Source organism: Bubalus kerabau, chromosome 8 (genome assembly GCF_029407905.1).
Source record: "Bubalus kerabau isolate K-KA32 ecotype Philippines breed swamp buffalo chromosome 8, PCC_UOA_SB_1v2, whole genome shotgun sequence".
In the NCBI taxonomy this organism is placed as follows: Eukaryota; Metazoa; Chordata; class Mammalia; order Artiodactyla; family Bovidae; genus Bubalus; species Bubalus kerabau.
In genome coordinates this window covers 29,854,342-29,875,753 of record NC_073631.1, presented here as the reverse complement: position 1 = coordinate 29,875,753, position 21,412 = coordinate 29,854,342, and the positions used below count along the sequence as shown (strand labels likewise).

The window sequence follows — 21,412 nt, the reverse complement described above, 5'->3', positions numbered from 1 at the left end:
AAAGTTAAGGAGATTAAAAATTAAATTACAGTAATGAGGAATTATCATGGGAAACCAGTCTACCATTTTGTTATTCAATCCTAATTTATGATTCTTGGTTGCTTGGGATGCTTATAGAAAATCAGAAGAAATGGAGGAGAAACTGACAGAAAAAACAAACAATTGAAGACACTAAAGAGGAAAAAGAACTAACATGAGTTAATGCATCAGGCATTATATTACATTCATTTGACTTCTCTTGAACTCTACGTGAAAATTATTATTCCTATGCTAAAATGGAGGAAACTCCGTTTTTCATTTTAGCAATTGGTTAACTATAATTTACCCAATGATATAGCTAAGAAGTAGTAGATCTGGTGGTCAAATTCCATAGTATGTGTTTTTCCCATTAGGCCACGCTTTCTCGAGTATGGAATTGTGCAAATTCAGACTTTATTTCCCTCTGCATGAAATATGGAACTCAGAGTCCAGCATTTCAAAAATAAACTCATTATTGCTTTATTCCTTTGACTGCATTTCCTATTTCTAGGCTAAGTATTATTGGAGAAAGATCAAATAATACAGCACAAATGATTTACCATAAATTCATGTTAAAATTATTTCTTCATCTCTACCTAATAATTTTCATACAATGCCAGGATATCCTCTATACCAAGGTTGCCAAATGTGTGGAGCATGCACTGCTACTTACTTTCCCCTGATTACCAATGTCAGGAACTGTTAGGGGAAGCACACTGATTGAAACCGTCCACCCTGGCCAGGCACCATAGTAACCATTTGCATGAGTTGTTTTACCACAGGAGGTCCTGGTAAGGGACAGGGAACTAATAAGCCTCCACAAACCAGAAGAGCTCAGGAAAGGTCAGAAGGAGACACCACCTGTAGGGCCACCTCCTAGACTCCTTCTCTCTGGCATCCATCTTGGCTGAACAAGGCGTGCACCACCAGGAAGGACTCTGAGTCAGAATGATTGGCTAAGGACAAGGAAACTAATCTCATCACCATAAAACCGGAGACTGCAAGCCATTTGACAAAGCATTTCTCCTGGGTTCCCTTACCCTACTGCTCTCCACCTGGGTGCCCTTTCCTAATAAAATCTCTTGCTTTGTCAGCACATGTGTCTCCTCGGACAATTCATTTCTGAGTGTTAGACAATAGCCCAGTTTTGGGCCCTGGAAGGGGTCCCCCATCCTGCAACAGAACCACTTTCAGCAAGCACTGCTTTCTTAACTCTTTGTACTATTTGGCTTTAGAATACATCTCAACACGATATTCCAAGCTGCCACTACCAATCAATCAGAGTTAGCACTGAATCTAAAATTTATGTAACACTCTAGTCCTATCTCACTTACCACAATGGTTCCAGATCTAACAATCATATTCCTGCCCTACTTAATCTTACCAAATAGTCTTGCAGCCCAGATGATACCTAATTAGAACACATATATCTTTCCTCTTCTTGACCTCAAACACTCTCTCCATCTTTTCATGTGCCCAGGAAGAGGTATTTTTCTCAAATTTACCAGCCAACAATGTTTACCCTCCTTGTCTCAGTTCTTAGTCATCCCTGCCTTTATTCATTCATTCTTTTCTTTTTTTTTTTTTAATTTTATTTTATTTTTAAACTTTACATAACTGTATTAGTTTTGCCAAATATCAAAATGAATCTGCCACAGGTATACATGTGTTCCCCATCCTGAACCCTCCTCCCTCCTCCCTCCCCATTCCATCCCTCTGGGTCATCCCAGTGCACCAGCCCCAAACATCCAGTATCGTGCATCGAACCTGGACTGGCAACTCGTTTCATACATGATATTTTACATGTTTCAATGCCATTCTCCCAAATCTTCCCACCCTCTCCCTCTCTCACAGAGTCCATAAGACTGTTCTATACATCAGTGTCTCTTTTGCTGTCTCATACACAGGGTTATTGTTACCATCTTTCTAAATTCCATATATATGCGTTAGTATACTGTATTGGTGTTTTTCTTTCTGGCTTACTTCACTCTGTATAATAGGCTCCAGTTTCACCCATGTGATACTCTATTACCATTGTAAACACTGATTAACCTTTTCTTGTTCATAAAAATAAATTTCCCCTCAACTTTGCTGCATTTTAAAAGTTTCACTTAACTTTTTACCAATTCTGCTTAATTTCTAAACTTGAAATAATTATCAATAATTCTCTTTTATTTGCTACCTATTCATTCTTTACTCTTTTCCACTTAAGGTCTAGCAGACAAATTCATTAGTTTGTTTAGCCTTCATCCTGATCAAACCCAAGTGCTGTTTTTCAAAAGAGTTTTCTGGGGAATCTTGTTAAAATGCAAATTTAGATTCCATGGGCCTTGCTAGGTCTTGAAATTCTGAATTTCTAGCAAGCTTCCAAGCAAAGTCAATGTTGCTGGTCCATGGACCACACACTGAGTGGCAAGACCATATACATTTTGGGGTCATTTTTTCTTTAACTTTCAAGACACACTCCAGGTTGGGTCTCTCCACTTCCTGATTACTTTTTCTGTCCTCTTAATGACTTTTTTATTCTTCCTTGTGACCAATTTTAAAAATCTAATATCTATATAAATAGTAATATTATTTTGAGCATTTATTATGTACCACTTAGTATGCAACAAACCTTACTAATTATCTTAATCCTCAGAAGAATCGATGAGAGATTTTTTCCATTTAAAGATGGTAAATTGAAGAACCATCACCAACACTGTACAGCCAGCTTGGAACAGGAATTCACTCCAAGCAATTTAACTTGAAAGCCTGGGATCTTCACTTTGGCAATCCTGCCTCACACCAGTAATGTTCAAGAGGCCATGAGCAAGCCTGCCTTGTATCTTGAAAATAAGTGACTGAAAGGTGTGATAAAGAAGAGGAAAAGGCTGCCCAAAAGAGGGATTATATACTCTTGCAGTAAATCTGATAGAACAACACAAGAGGGTGAACAGATTGCTACTGCAGAGTAATCTGATAGAGCCCATCCACTTTGAATTAAATTTCTGAACCTTAAGAATCTTTAGGAAAAGTAGGACTCTGAACAAAATATAATAAGGCATTTCACCATGAAAAGCAAATATACTCAGGCAGTTCATATCCTTACAATGCAAATTGTTGAACTTACTGACACAATGTGATGTCCTTTATATAAAAATGCAAGAGCAAGACTCTCAAAATTGAGATCAACCATGTACAAAAAAAGAGGAGACACCTGGGGATGTGGCCTTTGTCTGTTTTTATCCCTTCCTCAACGCTCAGTCTACTGGCCTTCTCTAATTAATCCTCATAACACTGCACTTCTGAGGGGCAAATTAGAAGCAGAAAACATCTCCATTTTGTAAATAGAAAGCAGATGCAGTGACTTAGTGGTACTTAGTGAATCAATAACAGAACTTCAAAATCAAGCCTAACTTAGATTCCACTGATTTATCTACATAGCATAGCACCAAATGTAAACTTTAAAAAACAAAAACAGAAAACAGTGCTTTCTTTCTTAAGATACTGAACAACCAGGAGTCTCCAAAAATTCTCTTTTTTCTCACTAATCTAGACCAAAACCAGCAAAACAGGAAAAATATACTAATTCTTTCTCTAGGATTAATATGCTTCTTCTAAAACACAAAATTACTAGACAGAAGTCTTGCCCATTAATCCTTACAATTAGCTTTAGAAGTATCTGAGATCAGACACAAGGAAGTTACAAAAGATATATGTACCTCATTTGACATTAAGAAAAACTAAGGAAATTATATGAAAATCCACTGTGGCTAAAATAAAAGCCATGGATTAAAGGCTTTATGAAAAACCACCTTATTAAATCCTATCCTTCCTTAAGAAAGATAAATAGAATTAGTATAATTAATAGTTGTAATTACTGTCATAATGTGCTTTTCTTGACATCATAAACATTCTTTAATCAATCCAAAATGCAAAAATGCCTATTAGTGAGCTAACTATTTTAATACACTATCAACACATGTCTAAAACTGGCAGTTTTAGGTACTTTAATCAATATAGGACACATTCTTTCCCCATAAATTCAACACTTTCAATAATCATCAGGCATAAATTTTTACTAAAAGAAAGATATAAACTAAACATAACAATGCATATTTTCTGACATTTAAAAAATAAGCCAGAGCTCTCACCATTTAGGATTGCTCTACTTTTAGATATGAGACTCATAAATAAGTTTTCCTAAGAGATAAATGCAGCATCAAGAGAGTATGTGAAATTTAAAAATGAGCATAAGTTAATGTATGAAGTGAAAAAGAGTTGTGAACACAAATTTCACCATTCATTGGTTATTTTTACTCATTTATGAAGAAATATCATTGTTTTTACAACTAATAATTGTACTCAGTAATTTCAAGTCATATATATATATACATATATATATATATATATATATATACATACATCTCCAAATTCATCAGTTTGGAATCTATATCATGATTTTGATGACTAGGATATATTGTTCCTAAGTTACTAAAGATTCATATTTTTAAAAACCAAGGTTCTGGTCTATACATAGTATAAACACATTCCACTTGCCTCTAACATAGATATACAGAGAAACTAGGGTTCAACACATAAGCATCACAGATTTCTATTCTGTAACAACAGAATCTAATTTCTGCAATTCTGTAGTGAAATTTGGAAAGGGGGTCTGAACATCATAAATACTGAGAGTCCACATGGCTAAGTACTAAAGGTTAGATCATTTTCAGCCTAACAGCTCATTTTGCTCTCCCAGAAACAATTCATAATCAGTGAAGAGAGCTACGACTCCTAAGAGAATTGGGGAATTTGCTGGCGCTCCATCTGCTCCCTCAAAGCGATGCCTCAGGAGCAGCACAAAGCACTGAGTTCAATACGGTGGCCCGTGCTGAGTCAGCACTTGTCCTTGAACCAAGAAATTCCAGGAGGGTGGGGAGCTGGCAGGAAGAGTAGTGAAGAAATAAGGAGGACTTGGAGGAAAAGAGCATCTCACGTACTGACAATGGGTCTCCCGAGTGTATCAGTAATAAACTGGCTTTCTGCCAAAATGTTGTTCTCGCTCCCTCTCTCTGCAATAAAGGAAACAGGACATTAATGTGTTTTGTAGACTATGGACAATTTGGAAAATTACACATTTGCAGCAGTATTGCTCTATGAATTAAAGTTCAGGTCTTTTCCTTAAAGCAGAAGTAGCATACACTATATATTCAACAGAAATCTAACCCTCAGTAAAATTTAATGCCTATTGAGGCAGTTAAAGTGTTTCCAAAATAGAGAAATGAATGTTTCTTTTGGTTTCCCTGGTGTAATATAACTGAATGTAATTATTTAACAACTATACAGAATGAAAATGTTTAAATTGAAATTTAATTTAAAGGTTTAAGTCTTTCTTGGGGGGAAAATGCTACCCAAACAAGAAATCAACATGCAGTAGACTAGATGTTTTTAAGGGATAGAAAGCCCTGGTCTGGATAATGTCAGGAGAGAGGTGTAGATACAGTAAAGGAGATCGGCCACTGTCTACTTTCACTTGCCTGTGCACTGTTTGAGATTTTCAAGAGCACTTATAATTTTAGTAATTTAATACTTTAGGAGAAGTAAACCTGGTTTCTCTCCTTGTTTCTCTTGACCAGAGAAAACAATGAATCTCTCCAGCTTTTAGAAACATTAGTATTATCTATAAATTACACTATTGTTAATAGTTGGAAGATACAGAGATAAAGAACCAGCTGTGGGTAGACACAACTTTGCGGAGAAGGCAATGACACCCTACTGCAGTACTCTTGCCTGGAAAATCCCATGGATGGAGGAGCTTGGTGGGCTGCTGTCTATGGGGTCGCACAGAGTCAGACACGACTGAAGCGACTTAGCAGCAGCAGCAGCAGAAACAACTTTGCTAACTAAAACACTTTCTTATAACTCTCAGAAGAGAAGAAACATCACTCTAATCCTAGCAATCAGGTTGTTTGAGAATAAGCCTAAAATAAAGAACTGAGCAATTGCTTGAAACCGTGCCTTGTTACAAAACTGATATAAGACAAATTCACACGGGCCACGTTCCAGGTATGACAGTCAATCAATCAATCAAGAATTATGTACAAAGAAAGGTGCTAGACATTGTGAAAGTAAACAAGCAAGCAGAAAGCAATCATCCTGGCCGTGGAAACTATATGCTTTCATTGGTAAAACAAAACAAATAAATAAAAAATGTAATGTGTAATAACTTTGAAATGAGTTGGACCAAGAAGTATTCTCTGAGAGAAGAACATGGAAGTCTTCAAGGAGATGAGATTAAAGTGAACCTTGGAAGAAGTGCAGAATCTAGCACATTGCAGTGACGATGAGAAGAAGGGCACTGGAGAGAGGGCACAGAGAAGGAAATGGTGATTCTGATAGTTTCCCTTTTTCCAAAGCAAATGGAGAGGTTCTGGAAACTTTTGGCTAACAAGATGCTTTAGGAATTGTAGGGAAATAATTAAAGTAAGGCTAACAAACAGGGATTTGACAGAAATGCAATAGCTTAACAGTCTGGTCGTGAGGGTCATACATGTTCCTTGTTCAGTTCAGTTCTGTTCAGTTGCTCAGTCATCTCCGACTCTTTGCAACCCATGGACTGCAGCACGCCAGGCCTCCCTGGCCATCACCAACTCCCAGAGTTTACCCAAACTCATGTCCATTGAGTCGGTGATGCCATCCAACCATCTCATCCTCTGTCATCCCCTTCTCCTCCTGCCTTCAATCTTTCCCAGCATCAGGGTCTTTTCAAATGAGTCAGTTCTTTGCATCAAGTGGCCAAAGTATTGGAGTTTCAGCTTTAACATCAGTCCTTCCAATGAACATTCAGGAATGATCTCCTTTAGGATGGACTGGTTGGATCTCCTTGCAGTCCAAGGGACTCTCAAGAGTCTTCTTCAAACCACAGTTCAAAAGCATCAATTCTTTGGCGCTCAGCTTTCTTCACAGTCCAACTCTCACATTCATACATGACCACTTGGAAAACCATAGCCTTGACTAGACGGACCTTTGTTGGCAAAGTCATGTCTTTGCTTTTTAATATGCTGTCCAGGTTGGTCATAACTTTTCTTCCAAGGAGCTAGCGTCTTTTAATTTCATGGCTGCAGTTAGCACCTGCAGTGATTTTGGAGCCCAAGAAAATAAAGTCTGTCACTGTTTGCACTGTTTCCCCATCTATTTGACATGAAGTGATGGGACCAGATGCCATGATGTTTCTAGAGCAGGGAAATAAATATCAAAAAGATGCTAAGAACTGTTACCAATGAAGACTGGAACTGGATGACTGATGGAATAAGAAAGCAAAGAGAAAGAACTTAAAACTTTCACATACATAAAATGAGGACAATAATAACACAAAGGAAGTCCATGAGGTTATAGAGTTGATGAGTTTGTTCAGAAACATTTAAAAGTAATTGAAAATGTAGGAATACATTCAGGAACAGAGGGCAGGACTGGAGAAAAGAGTAGTCTTTTAGTCCCCATCTAAAGAATAGTCCCCATCTACAGTTGAGTCCAAGAAAGTAGAACTTCCTTAGAAAAATCTAGAAAAGAAGAGCAGAGAGATAAAGTAAGCAAGGAGTTGGCAGAAGAGGATCTGACAACTGAGGCAGGTGAGAAGGTAATAATAGTGATGAGGGAAAGACTCTCTAACTGGAGAAGAAAATGAGATAGAGAACATGCTCTTGTTCTGGCTAGGGAACCACCAAATCTACCTTGGTAAATCACTAAAATAGAAAGCAGGTAGGGATCCTTACAGCTACATGGAGGGTCATTGCACTATTCTCTACTTGTTAGTAATTTAAGTTTTAGAAAATGTGAAGAAGAGTCAAGGAAATGAAAGTGAAAGAAGAGAAGTAGAATGAGAGCTAGCAAACCTGGCTCTGTTGACCCTGGAGGCTGTGTTTGTAACTACTATTTAATCCAGAGAGGGGACAACTGAGAGTAGAATGCACAACACGGTGCTCTGTGTTGGCTTCTTGAGCATCATCAGTACCATACCTAAGAGGTGAGCACCTTCCGGATCTTGGCATCTATGGCTTTATTAACATGCACTAAACCCACAGTAGTCCCAAAGTTGAAGACACGTGGCTGCAAGAGCCAGGTAGTTAACATATCAGTACAGGAGGCTGGAGAGCTCACTCCAACTATGAGATAGTATCTGAGGCACAGTCACTGCTCAGCACCAGTCAATGTAACCATGTGGAAAAATGGGTCCATATTTACAGTTCTTCAATTTTTTAATTTTTTTAAATTGAAGTATAGTTGATTTACAATGCTGTTTTAGTTTCTGTCATACAACAAAGTGATTATGTTATGTATATGTATACATATTCCTTTTCAGATTCTTTTCCATTACATAATACTGACTGTAGTTTTCTGTGCTATAGAGTAGAACCTTGTTTATCTATTTTATATACAGTGGTTTGTATACAGATCTTAAATTTTTCAAAAGAGTATGGAAATGAGGATTTTTCACTCTGACAACAAATTCAGTGTGTTCAAAACTAGTGTATACAGTAAGCAATATGCAAGTTCTTAGGACTACATCACAACCTCAGCATGACCAGGCAAAGGTCCACTTTTACTCTAGTAATCACTAACAAAGCAATACCACTCTATACTTGCAGTTTGTGGCAAATAAAAAAGATGTCCACAAAATGACATGTCCAAGGATGCTGCCTGAAACAGTAAATCATATGTTCCCTAAGACATACCCAGTAGCACCTACTGACACATTTTGGGTAATAATCAGCTTAACAAATAGCTCTGAGTAATGCTACTGGGAATACTACCAGCATATAGGATGAGATGGTAAGATAGCATCACCTACTCAATGGACATGAGTTTGAGCAAACTCCGGGAGATGGTGAAGGACAGGGAAGCCTGGTGTGCTGCCCCCATGGGGTCACAAAGAGCTGGACATGACTTAGCAATTGAACAACAACAACAAGATTATAGAACCACTACTGCTATGCTAAGTCACTTCAGTCGTGTCCGACTCTGTGCGACCCCATAGATGGCAGCCACCAGGCTCCCCCATCCCTGGGATTCTCTAGGCAAGAACACTGGAGTGGGTTGCCATTTCCTTCTCCAATGCATGTAAGTGAAAAGTCAAAGTGAAGTCGCTCAGTCGTGTCCAACTCTTAGCGACCCCATGGACTGTAGCCCACCAGGCTCCTCCGTCCATGGGATTTTCCAGGCAATAGTACTGGAGTGGGGTGCCACTGCCTTCTCCGAGAACCACTACTACTAAATATCAAATACTATATACGAATATATACCAACATATAGTGCTTCATATGTGCCAAATACTGTTCTAAGTGTTTTTAATAAAAAAAAAATGCTTTTCATCATCCCAAGGACTATATGAGATATGTGAATTTATTATTCCCATTGAACAGGGCAGAAAACTGAGATACAGGTTAAATAATTTGCTCAAGGTCACAAAACTAGTATGCTTCAGAGGCAGGACTTAGACCTAAGCACTCCACCTCCAGAATCTAAGACCTTCAGCTCTGTTAGCACCATATTCCCGATTTGAACAGGGGAGGTGGCAGGTGATGATGGATGCAGTCTGTCTGTCCTCTGATCCTCAGAGGTGCTGCAGTGGCGATAGCTGATACTTTTAGTTTTAACATTACACATCACATTAACCACCACAGGGGAAAGTAATCTTATGTGGCAAGTAGAAAACATCCCAAATGTTGTTTCCTGTATCATTTATGTTCATATCAAGATCACCACTATGTACTTAAACAACAGCAAAGCACTATTCACAAATGCGCTTTAGGCATTCAAGAACGTAAGTATATACATATCTACGGATACACATGCACAAAGCCTTCTTGGAGGTTTTAATATTATCCCCAGGATTTTTTGTGTGTTTTATTTTGACATTTTAAGTCTCAGCCATCTATTTCTGTATTTGATTAAAAGAGAAGTTCCTAACAAAATAATAAGAAGGGGTATGTAAACATACTTAGCAAATTCTTAGTGTTCTCATCTGCTCCCATATTTCATCAGCAATTTTTAAAAATTCTAGCCCTCAGAGAGAAACACTCATTTGAGGGTTGTTTGGATTGCCTTGGCTTTTTACAATCAATGTCATTTTGCATAAAACTAGAACACAAGATATTGCCTTTTAAAAGAGTACATTTAAATGTCCCACTAATCATTTCTTCCTCAATGCAGCCATGCTTAACCTATTTACACCTTTAAAGGAACAAAAAAGAACTTTCTCCTCTACTCCAATATGCAAGTGAAAGCCAACTACAAAATCATTTTTGTCTAAATTTCTGCAACTGCCTACTAACCTCTCCCACATTCACTTGAGACTCTCTCCAAACCTTTCTCCACCGAGCAGCCAGAATAAGTCTTTCAAAGGCTCAATAAGATAATGGTGCTACTGGTTTTTTTCTTTCACCCTTTAAAAATTATCACTGCACCTAGAAACAAATGCAAGCTCTTCACAGAGATCTTTCTGACCTGACCCATCACCCCTCCAGCAGCATCTCAGCTGTGTTCTTTGTTCACAGTGAGATACCTAGATACCCATTCAGTTCCTGTAACAAGCTGAGCTCTTTCCTGACTCAGGGCCTCTCATCCTCTGATCCCCTTCCTGAACAACCCTTATCCCAATCCCCATGTGGCTGGGATATCTAGACGCATTTCCTCAGACACAGCTTTCCCTCCTAACTACTTATCCTAAAGTTGATCCCAAGAGTTACTCTCACTATTACTTTTCCTTCTCAGAATTGATTTCAATCCATAATGATGCCTTTACTTTTCATTTGTACATTCTTTTGTCTACCTTTTCCACCGGCTGTAATTCCATAAAGATAGGAACTATGCTTGTGCTTTCTCCATTGTACAGGGGAACCTAACAGAAAGCCATAGTTAGCACATAGGGCCTAACAGAAGAACACAATTAGCATGCAATCAAACTTTACTGAGAGAAATAAAGATAGGAGGAGGGAAAGGAAAAGGAGGAATGGAAGAAGAAAAGATTAATTTAAACACTAGCTTCACAATAATTGAGTTTTTTATAATAGAGTGTGAAATCTTGGAGAAGGAGATGGCAACCCGCTCCAGTATTCTTGTCTGAGAAATCCCATGGACAGAAGAACCTGGTGGGTTATAGTCCATGGGGTGGCAAAGAGTTGGCACGACCTAGCAACTGAGCCCGTGATGTCTATTCAGACAATGTGAATGTCTGTTCAGACAACTCTCAAGTTATCTCTTGTTTTTCTCTCTATTTTTTCCACATATAAACTGGGTTGGATACACAAGAAGAATTGCAGAACCAAAGTAAAGACACTGCATGCGTACCAGTCACTTCAGCTGTGTCTGACTCTTTGCGACCTTGTAGACTATAGCCCGCCAGGCTCCTCTGTTCATGGGATTCTCCAGGCAAGAATACTGGAGTGGGTTGCCATGCCCTCCTCCAGGGAATCTTCCCAACCCGGGTATCAAATCTGCTTCTGTCTCCTGCATTGGCAGGTGTGTTCTTTACCACTAGCAGCAAAGTGAGGGGAGCCTAAAATTGTTTGAAATCCCTACACCAAAATCAATGCTTATAAATCCTGTGTGTTGATGGGACCCTAGAATGGTGTAATTCTGTAGGTATTTTTTAAATTAAATGATCATAGAGGAAATGCCATCAAGGGTCAAAAGACAAGCCCAATTATTTCTTAAAATGACCCAAAGTTTATAACTTAATGCTAATTAATTTAACCTTTCAATCATATTTGCTGGTTTCTACTGTACTTAAGACTAATAGTTGTTAAATAAAAAGAACAGGGAAAAAACCCAGAATGCTTATGTCTCACAATTCAAAAATGTCTTACAGCTGTTTAAGTCCTTCATTACCAACCATTCATACATTGATGAAAATACTGGCATTCTTTTTGCCTTTTGTCATAGCCCATTCCTCCAAAGTAACTTTATAAATTTATGAGGTTCAAGAATTTTTATCACAATTTCCTGAATCTTCCTATTCCTGCTACGTGCAAATATTGATTCTGTCCTTTGACTCTTTTCTTTACTGAAAACCTAAGTGTTCCAGTGGAAAAATGTTGTGAAAGTCTCAAGTGAACTCACTCTGACATGCCGCAGTAGATTGGACCAAAAGATTTTCTGGGGCATAAATATAGAGATATGGAAAGACAGATGACAAGGAGGAAGGAATGACTCATTCCAACAAGACTCTGAAGGAAGACACTCAACTGTCCAGATCCTCAGGATAAACTCCTGAAATCAGAAGGTTCCTCTAAAGCAGTCTGGCTCTCCTATTTCTTGCAAGTTACTGTAGTTTCTTTAAGGAAGTTAAGACTTCTGAGAGGACGCTGTTCTTTCAAATAAAAACAACATGTTCTGCCCTCTAGAGGCTACAAAAAAATGATTCATCTTGAAAATATCAAAATGGACAAAGTAAAAGGGGGCAATGGCACCCCACTCCAGTACTCTTGCCTGGAAAATCCCATGGACAGAGAAGCCTGGTGGGCTGCAGTCCATGGGGTTGCTAAGAATCGAACACGACTGAGCAACTTCACTTTCACTTTTCACCTTCATGCATTGGAGAAGGAAATGGCAACCCACTCCAGTGTTCTTGCCTGGAGAATCCCAGGGATGGGGGAGCCTTGTGGGCTGCCGTCTATGGGGTCACGCAGAGTCAGACACGACTGAAGCGACTTAGCAGCAGCAGCAAAAGAGGGCAGAAGGCACTGATGTTTGTTTTTACTTTTTTTTTTTCCTTTAACCTGATGTATTAAATTTAGTATCAGATTTTAAATTTATAAGTAAATTAATATCATGGAGAAAATTCAAAATCTGATGCAAATAATAGTTCTTTCTGGAAACAATTCTGGATATTTTTTCTTTGATTTCTACATTCATTTTTAAAGGATTTTATCAAGGTAATACAAAATAAATTTACCCATTTTAAGAGTACAATTCAATGATTCTTTTTCAGTAAATTTAAACCAATTTGTGCAACTATCACTGTAATTCAGTCTCAAAACATTTCCATCATCCCCCATAGTATCCCTCCTGTCAGTTAACAGCTAATACCCATTCCCTCCCCAGCTCTTGGAAACCACTAATCAAATTTGTATCTCTATCAATTTGCTTTTTATTTCATTTTTGAAATATGAAAGTCTGGAATTAAATACTCCATAACACAGCTATCAAGACAAGTCTTCCTTTTTGCAATGCTTTCCCTTTAAGCCCTCCTGCTTCGACCAGTGTCAAAAAGGGTTAAATCTTTTAGTAAATATCTACTTTTAAATGTCTCACACAGTGTATACTTAACCTTCCACAGTTTTCAGAATGGTGTTAAATCTGTATCTAATACCTACGGAAAAATTGACCACGGATATACCTTTAACACACGAGTCAACAGTCCCTTTCAAAATAAGATTCCACATCTCAAAGTTTTATAAAGGGTTAATAGCTGGGTTTTTTTTTTTTTTTTTTTTTGCCTTATTATACTATCAACCTGCTTATTTAACTTATATTGTCAAACTGCTTATTTAACTTATATGTAGACTATATCATGCAAAATGCCAGGCTAGATGAATGACAAGCTGGAATCCAGATTGCTGGGAGAAATATCAATAACCTCAGATATGCAGATGATACAACTTTAATGGCAGAAAGCAAAGAGGTACTAAAGAGCCTCTTGATGAAGGTGAAAGAGGAGAGTGAAAAAGCTGGCTTAAAACACAACATTCAAAAAACTAAGATCATGGCATTCAGTCCCATCATGGCAAATAGATGGGAAAATGTGGAAACTGTCAGATTCCATTTTCTTGGTCTCCAAAATCAATGTGGACAGTGACTGCAGCCACAAAATTAAAAGACGCTGGTTCCTTGGAGGAAAAGCTATGACAAACCTGGACAGTGTATTAAAAAGCAGAGGCATCACTTTGCCAATAGAAGTCCATATACTTAAAGCTATGGTTTTAACCAGTAGTCATGTATGGATGTAAAAGTTGTACCACAAAGAAGGCTGAGTGCTGAGGAACTGATGCTTTCAAACTGTGGTGCTGTAGAAGACTCTTGAGAGTTCCTTGGACAGCAAGGAGATCAAACCACTCAATCCTAAAGGAAACCAACGGGAATATTCATTGTAAGGAATTATGCTGAAGCTGAAGCTCCAATACTTTTGCCACCTGATGTGAACAGCTGATTCACTGGAAAAGATTTGGATGCTGGGAAAGATGGAGGGCAAGAAAAGAAGGGGGTGACAGAAGATGAGATGACTGGAGGGTATCACTGACCCAAAGGATGTAAGTTTGAACAAACTACCAGGAGATAGTGAAGGACAGGGAAGTCTGGCACGCTGCAGTTTATGGGGTCACAAAGAGTCAGACATGACTTAGAGACTGAAAACATCAAACTATTTTTTAGATTTGCCTTACTGGAAGAGCAATTAATTTTCAATTGACTATAAGGAATAATTTAGATCTTTTTGATGGGGGGGAGCTTCCCTGGTGGCTCAGAGGGTAAAGCATCTGCCTGCAATGCAGGAGACCTAGGTTCGATCCCTGGGTCAGGAAGATCCCCTGGAGGAGGAAATGGCAACCCACTCCAGTACTCTTGCATGGAAAACCCCACAGACAGAGAAGCCAGGTAGACTACAGTTCATGGGATCACAAAGAGTCGGATCATAAAGAGAAACTTACCTTTCACTTCACTAAAGAGGAGGCTTTACTAAAAAACCTCCATTTTGAGTTCGTCAAGAACATTTTAATCCTAGAGAGAACCCTGGTAGACTACAGTCCATGGGATCACAAAGAGTCGGACATGACTGAGCGACTTCACTTTTCACTTTCAGAGATGCAACCCAGACACCATGCTTAAAATAAAGATTATCTCAAGAACTCAAGATTCTCTGGAGATTAGGCCCTGGAGCTCCAGACTGTCAGTTGGTGCAGGCATGCTAGCTCTGGAATTTTCACTGGGAAAAGCAATTACTTTTCTGAACCTCAGTCTTCCTCACCCGTACAATGGCAATGCTAAGAGTTTATTTCAGATGTAAAAGTGCTGAGATGTTCATCTGGAGCACAGTTCACAGTGACTGTAATCAGTATTATCTGAAAGTTATTTTATGAAACATAGTGAAGTGAAAGTGAAAGTTGCTCAGTCGTGTCTGACTCTTTGCGACCCAATGGACTGTACAGTCCATGGAATTCTCTAGGCCAGAATACTGGAGTGGGTAGCCTATCTCTTCTCCAGCAGATCTTCCTGACCCAGGAATCGAACCAGGGTCTCCTGTATGGCAGGCGGATTCTTTACCAAGTGACCTATCAGGGAAGCCCTTATCAAGGATAACTATCATCATTTCTATTTAAGAGTAAAGAAAACACTTCTGATTGGTAGTATGGCTGGCAACAGGAAGACTGAAGATTTTTAAGGAGTAATTTAAAAGTACTTGTATCACAAGCTTTGTGGATTTTCAAGGCCAAGCTGTGGTTTCAGTTTATTAATATTTCCAAGCCTAAGGACCAAACCAGGAGAAATTCAAAGAAGGTAAAAATTCACTTCAGGGACAATGTGTCAAGAATGTGCTTACCTTCACTAATAGTTGTTGTATTCTCTGCTTTTTATTGCCTTCCTAAGAGCTTTTCCCTCGCCTCATCCAAATGGTAAACTGCCTACTTCATGAAGGTCAGATTATGGGATCATAGCAAAGTAGAAGTAATATAAATTCAGGTCTAGATAAGTAAAACAAAACCAATCAAATCAAACAAGAAAGCAAAGGTGGGAATTAATAGTTTGATTTTAGGTTCCTTTATTTTGAAGCATTTACATTTTAAAGCATTAAGTTAGGAACAGTACATATCTTTGTGAATCAAGACCAGTGGAGAAGCAAACCACTGTAATTAATGTAACAAGGTCTGCTGACTCACCTCCACTGAACATAGTTCCTAAAAGCCCAAACTTGCACATTAATTACAATTAATGCTTCTTGCTTCCTTCAAGGACCATGGAGGAGAGTTTTATAAACAGAAAAGAGTATTAATTTAAACAAATATTTAAAAAAATAATTCTTCTAGGTGGTAAAGTTCGGTCTGCATATTTTCATTATTGCATAGTAGTTACCTTTAGCCCATAAACTACAAGGTCATGGTAAGGTCATGATGAAGTGGCAAATGCAATAACTGAGAAGAAAAATAACTAGAGACCATATTTAAGATGATTTTTCCCTAGTTAGGTAAATGAGCATTCTTCTAGGGTCACTCATTCAGTGATGCTGATTTAATATATAAGTTTTCTATTTAAACCATTCACCTATTTGTATTTTAATACAATGTCTTAAAAATTTATTTTTAATGCTTTCCCTTTGCCCCTTAAAATACACAATCCAGAATTTGCTCAAATGGTGAGATTTAACTTAAAGGTTAAAGCTGTCATTGGCTTAGAATATGCATATACTAACTTTCAAAATAAAATAATATGAAACTGTTCACTGTTCCAAATGTGAAGAACACATTAAAATAAAGAAAGAGGAACAAAATAAAAAGAGTAACTCCAGGCTCTCTGTGTTTCTAAAAAGTTTATCCCTTGCATTGGGTGATGGTAAACTAACACCAGGCATTAGTAATTTAAAAGTTGTATACCTGTTACTTCATATAAAATGCAAAAGTGCAAAGTCTGCTTAGGCAGGAAACAACTCAAAACCTTTCTATCCAAATGGGTTGGTCAGTGTGATAACTGTGTTTTTCATTTATATGCTGTTGATACCCAAGATACAGCAAATAATGTCATCAATTTCCTTGAATTACCTCATAAAGGATTCGTTTGCACTAGGGGAATAAAAAGGTTGTGGCAGTAGCTTCAGGATCACTCAGCAGCAAGACTCGACATTAATAACTATCCTCAGAGGCACAGAGGGAGGGAAAAAAGTCATTTACTTAACATTCTTTAATTCTTCGTGGTATAACAAGTCTGTGTCATGATTTAGGGTTGAAAAGCACAGTTGTTGTGCTCATGAGGAAAGCTTTTCATAATCTACACATTTTTTGTGACACTTGGAGTTATGAGATCTTAGGCAACCTTTAAATGTGGTATCCCCCTGCTGAAAGCTCTCAAATCGCCTTCAGAGGAAAAGGAAAATCCTGATATTACTTTACTCTTGAGACTTCAAATAGCCCGGGGTTTATTGTATAAAAACACTTCTTTATACAATAGTTAGACAGTGCTGAAGAAAATAACTTTTGTCTGCCTATATTGTAACATAGGGTCATGTATAGCTAATTAAGCATTTTTCCTTTGGTTTGATTACATAAAGAGTTGGTTTTGTAATATAATAGCACGTGAAGGTCAGTATGGTTATGAGAGAAACCTTAGATGCTGTGACAAATCCAATAACTATCAGGGTATTTTGTTCATAAAAGTAAAGCATTTCTCAAAATATTCTGCTGATTTGTTAAGGTACTGGGAAATATTTTGCTGGCTGTGGGGCTGACTTTCTCTAGGATGCTACATAGTGTCAACAGACTTGACAGTTAAGCAGTATCTTCTCTCTAGGCTGCCAACAGATAAACATAGAAGGTTCAGATTTGTATTTTGGAGTAAGGAAGAGCCCCAGAAAGAATAATTAAGTTGAGGTACACAGGTATTTGAAGCAAGGAGACAAAAGGACAAATATCTGCAGGCCTGTTATGTATACATCCAGCTTCATGGATGTATACAATGCGGACAAATTTTCATATGGGATTTTAAAATCCTTTTTCAGGTAACTCCTCCGCCCCAATCTAACAGGCTAACCAACTTAGCAGAAAAATTTTACTTCCCTGTTTATGTCTCCTGTGAGTGTTTGAAACAAAAGGTGATTCGCATATTACAAGGCCAGGAATCTGAAAAGAACCTCAGGAAAAGTTTCAAACTACCTGAAGCTCCTGCAACAAATATAAGACTGCACTGCCCTCCAGAGGTGACTCTTCGGTAAATACTTTTAATCCTTTTCATGCTGAGGACCAAATGCTGAGGTAATCCTCATTGCAATTTTACTCTTGCTATCTCAAATACTTATTAAATATACATTCAAAAATCAACTTAATGTTTTCCCCTAAGAAGAATATTACATTTTCATGGCTCTTCCACCTTACTCATTTCCATTTGTCCTATTCAAAGTATTATTTGCCTTAGCTTTTGCTAAATCTTAAATATTAATTTTCTGTTGTTTAGCAAAGCTTATTTATTTATGTATGTATTTTCAGAGAAATCAGACTGAATACGTAGCCTAAGGAAACTTTAGCAAAACTGAGAAGGCTCAAAGATGAAAAAAGTATGCTTAACTGAATATTTTACACTCTAATTATATTGTCATCACTTAACTAAAATTTGAAGGGTACCCACAGCTATTGTGAGAAAAATATAAATTTATTCTGAACTCTTTTCTTCTTGAGCTTTTCTTCTCCAAAGCCATGTAAACTATTTCTGCTCCACATACCACCTCAAATAAGGAACAATTTTGTGGACTTTCCCTTTTGTCACTTTCCCTTTATTCCCTATAAATACAAAATTTTCAAGATTTAAGACAAAGCTAACAATTTCATGATAAAATTGTGATAACCAGTATGAATGACTCAAAACACATTAATGAAAAGTATTAAATCATAAACATTTAATTGGGAAATTTAAACTTTATCTCTTTATATAACATTTATGTAGAGCATTGAACATATTAACTTTTTTAGTTATCATAACAACTATGAGATTGGTATTATTATTACCACCTACCTTGCACGAATGAGACACAGTAAAGTTAACTAACTGTTCAAGATCATGAGCTGAGATGTGATGGAGCTGAGATTCAAACTCAAGTAGTACTTTGCTATCAGAGTCCTGAGTCTTAACTCCCTGAATTTAACCCAACTTAGGTGGACTTTTCAAGTGATGATAGTGGTAAAGAACCCGCCTGCCAGTGTAGGAGATATAGGAAACTCGAGTTTGATCTCTTGCCTGGGGAATCCCATCAGCTGAAGTGACTTAACACCCATGTAAATGGTAACATATATATAGATTTTTCCTTCACATCATAAAACCATTAATAAGACTTAAAATAAAGGTAATACTTTTCAGGTAGATTTTTTAAAATTTAAGGCACATAGAAAGCTTTAAAAATGTCAAAACCCTGGTACATGGAAATACTGGAAGTTAGAATGAAATTGTAAATCACTTTTTGTGATGAGTTTCAAATATTTACTAAGCCATTAATCTTTGAGGAAAGGTAAAAAATGAAGGAAATATTGAAAAAACACTATGGAAAGAATACTATCTTCTCAGAGTAAAAATAAATTATATAAATAGATCGGCCACTGACATCAAAATTAATATAAAAATATTTTTTATCCTATAAAACTGCTTACTATTTTTCAAAATAAATGTGATTATTTTCTGCATTATAACAAGAAAGAAAACACAGAAATAAGAAAATACTAAATTTATTTTTTTTTAAAGAGAGTATTAATATGAGACTTTAGAATTAATCACAGAGGCAATATCACAAACCGACAGTCATTTAATGCAGACAGGGATTATAAATAAACTTTAGGTTGTACTTAAAAACAATGTCCTTACACCAAGCCCGAGCTGGCCAGCTACCCAGCAGCTGGGTTCAGAAACTTAAAGGCCTCTGGGAAAGCAGCTCGGTAACAACAAAGCAAATGTGGTCAATGCCCAGTGTCGTTACGGGGATTAGACCAGGGTCACGGCTTCACTGCAGCACCTGCGCGGCTATGACATAAGCTTATATCCTACATAAATCATATCCCCTCTGTTTTGAAAGCAAATAATAAAAGAGTTGTTCCATGTCTTTTGACCTTTATTTCTGGGAAACTTGGATTTTTCCTTTATAGCTATGGAATGCACTAACCATCCCCAGTGGGACAGACTGTCACCCAACACATGTATAAATTTACACTTTCTCACTTGCAAAGTGATTTGCATCTTAAGTGTCACTAAATTATTGTTGTTGTTTTTTTTTTAACTAGCTTAAAGTGAGGAGAAGAGGGAGAGTGAGAGGAGGGAAAAAGAGAAAGATACCTGAAAGAAGAAATAGCAGCATTGATGAAGACACGCCAGGTAAAGGGGAGCCAGATGAATGTTGCCCTGGCACTAAACATTGCTTTGCACAAAATGCCAGTGAACCTGGTACACAATCAGCTCCTGAATTCTCTTTCATTTGCTCCATGGAATTCACATACTCAAAACTACTGCCTCGTCCAAAAGGTAGCATTAAGACTACTTGAGATATCAATGAAATGATGTTGTTAGACCTGAGGAAAGATAAGATGGCTAATTACCCTTAAATCACTAAGCTACACACATGTATAATAATTCTGGACACCTAATAAATCCAGTTTGTCATATGGCAAACCTCACAGTAAAAGATAAAATAATGACAGGTTAAAAAACAAAGAAACCCTAGAAACCCCTTGAATTAGCATTAACACTCATATACCATAACTACTACTAACAATGGATAATGACCAGAGCTAGCAGATAGTTTCTCTCAGCAGGCAGAGTCCATCCTAAGACTGGGGTAACGCTTAATCCTCACATACATTCAAATGCTCTAGATCTGAAGAAAACAGTAAGGAAAATGTAATGAATATTCATACTGCAGAGCTACTAAGTTACTTGAGTAGGAAGTATCATAAGAAAACTCTTTCATTCTAGATATTCTATCTAGAAAATTTTCAATATTCAAATATTTCCCTGCTATATGCTAGGCACTGGGGATGCAGCACTGAACATAAACCCACTGTTCTTGAAGACTTAAACTGAGGAAAAACATCAACTAAATTTTGAAGCTCATAGTCTATGTAGGCCTTCCCTGGTGGTTCAGCAGTAAAGAGTCCGACTGCAATGCAGGAGACGCAGGTTCGATCTGTGGATCAGGAAGATCTACAGAGCAAAAATCAGCCAGCAAGAAAGACAGGCAATAGCTATGTGTATATATCAAGGGGAGTTCTCTACCCAAGGTGATCTGGGAAGGTATTTCTGGGAAGGTGAGAGGGAACAGGAAGTGCAGAGGTTCCTGAACACATATGGCGTATCCTTCAGTGCTTTGTGGGCCTTCATAGGAATGACAAATTTCATTTTGAGTGAGAAGAAAGCCATTGAGAAGCCAATTGAAGAACTGTATTTTCCAATCTTGGGGGAAAATAATTGTACTCAACTTACAGGAATAGTTTATGCTGCTTAGTAGCCAGGACATGGGATTGAAGACAGACATATCTAGGTTAAAATAATTTATCTTTTTCAATGTCATAGCTGTAAGACTCTGTCTTGATTACTGCATTTCTCAGCCTCCATTTAAATGCATAATGCCTACACTGCTCTACCCGAGTGAGGATTAGAAAAATTACACATCTAGTAA

The 21,412-nt window shown here is 37.6% G+C and overlaps 1 protein-coding gene across 1 annotated transcript in view; it reads right to left on the bottom strand.

Moving 5' to 3' along the window:
- HDAC9 (histone deacetylase 9) overlaps positions 1–21,412 on the bottom strand; it is a 1,013,734-nt gene that overhangs the window by 721,582 nt on the left and 270,740 nt on the right. The window lies entirely within an intron of this gene.